Raw genomic sequence first — 2,235 nt, 5'->3', positions numbered from 1 at the left:
GCCTCGCCGCTCCCCCCACGACCCGCAGCAACGCGTCTCCCGTCCGCGCTCCTCCTCTGCCACCGACACGGCGCCTAGTAGCCCCGCCCCCGGGGGTGATGCGGCGCCGTCCTCGGGGTACCAGTCAACGGATGAGACGGACAAGGTGAGTGCCTCGCTCACCCGACTCGAGCTTTTTGCCTCACCGTTCATTTAGTTGAGCGTCGCCTCGTCGGGTCATCGCAAGGGACGGGAATGGGTTGAGAACCGCTTCCCAGAGTTTCAATTCCTTCCGTCGGGGCCAATGACGTCACCATGCACGTTGCGCAACGACGTTGCACTCTTGCCTGCCGAGCAAGACACAGGGCGCCCAACGCCGGCTGGAAAATGTGTTGACATTGTACAAGAAAGGATGACAACGGGGCAACTTGCGATACGTGCACCTTTTTTTCCGTATTTTGTCTGAGGGAGGAAGAAGGAGGACCAATGTGCAAATATCCACGCGCAGAGTCAGTCCTGCATCCAATCTTGACTCTGCGTTTGAATGTTGTCCCCGTTCGTCATGGCTTTTCTCAGGGTATTGCAGCTTCCCCCTCCGTTCCCAAAACACACGCGGGAGGTTACGCCAAGATTCTCTGAGTGTTCTTGGCCGTTTGCCCTCCACGATGTCCGAGGTGAGCTGGAATTTGACTCCGGCTCACCCTCGTGAGGTGCCCACGAAAATGGACAACGGATGTCTGATGGTCTCCTCGTGCCAGTTAGGTGATCGAGCAGCCACCAGAGGGCGCCGTTGGATCAGCTCAACTTGCATGAGGCGCTTCCTTCGGCGCTTGCGCCGATCTTGTCTGGTCGTATCTTTTCATCCTGTCAGGAAACAAGAGTCGTGAGGTGACTTCCAAAGCGCAGGTGACTATCGCTGACCTGAAGTGAAAACAAAGATGAAACCATCTCTTTCTTGTCTGGGGTGGCAGTTCAAATATGAATTATGACCTTCCGACCTTCCGTCCCGCAATTGAGCTGACGTGGCGGCAGCTTCTTTTCCACGGACACATCAGGCGTTCAAGCGACGGTGCCCGAGATGAAGCTTCAACTCATCATTCAAGCCGTTGCCTTTTTTTTTTTCACTCCATCTTGGCAAATGACACAAACGAGTGGGCTGATGACGAGAAGGCTTGATTGAACTTTTGCCATGCTTGCGATGTCGCAGCGAAAAGGTGCGGACGCGTGTTGACGCTCGTCTCGGGCCATCCTCCTTTTCTTCCACTTCAAAGTCAAGACTCACGTTGTCACCATCGCAGCCGCAGCGACGGCCCGAGAGCGAGGCGCGCCGGTTTTCAGCTTCTTCGCTTCAGCTTCAGTCCGTGACCTGTGACCCAACTCTCTTTGCGCGGCGACGCAAACGTCGTCGGACGGGTGGGCCGGGCGGGCGCCGCGGTCACCCTGAGACACGCAGGGTGCGGCCTTCCTGCCAACCTCGCGCGGTTACCATAGCAACAGAGCAGGCGACGACCCCCGGAGGCGGTTTGACGAAGGTCGCGTGTCTCCGTTTGCGGGCGCCGTGGAAGGAGAAAGGTCGTCATCAATGCTGCCCGCCCGTTGTCTTTCTTTCTCTTCCTCAACACTTCCCCTCACGCTCCCCCTCAGCCTTTGTCACATGAGGGAGGTCAGTCAGTCAGTCAGTCAGTCAGTCAGCCAGCTGCGCCCTCCCCCCTCCTCACAGGCAGGAAGCAGGAGACGACTGCCCCCCCCCCCCTCCTCACAGGCAGGAAGCAGGAGACGAGCCTGCCCTCCCCCGAGATGAGTGAGAACGCCGGCCGGCTTTTGTCTGCGACAGCTGTCTTCTTGTCAGCGGTCTTGTTGTCGTGCGTGCGCGCGCGTGCACTGCGTAGGCGGTGTGACTTTTGGAGGTAGATGAGTTGCGGAGGGTTGCCCCGCCTCGCGACGAAAGATGGTGCAGCGCTTCGCTCTGCGCCGACATTCCAAGGTAAGTTGGGGTTTGTTGTCGGGCGTCACTCGTCCACTCTGGACAGAAAGCAAAGTTGACTCGGAGGACGTCGCTGCAGGCCTTTTTGCACTTGAGCTCGCCCAAGCGGCGGGAGCCCAAACGCTCGATGTGAGGTGAAAGGACACGGCCGGAGATTTACTCAACCTGCGATCGGCCATTGATTCTCTCAAATCTTGCGCCATGCGACGGCTGCAACACTTTCGACCGGACGCCATGAAAGGCCCCTCGCCTGCTGGATCCGTTTGTCCCTT

Source organism: Hippocampus comes, unplaced genomic scaffold (assembly GCF_001891065.2).
Source record: "Hippocampus comes isolate QL1 unplaced genomic scaffold, H_comes_QL1_v1.1 scaffold152, whole genome shotgun sequence".
In the NCBI taxonomy this organism is placed as follows: Eukaryota; Metazoa; Chordata; class Actinopteri; order Syngnathiformes; family Syngnathidae; genus Hippocampus; species Hippocampus comes.
Note: the sequence above shows the minus strand (reverse complement) of the source record.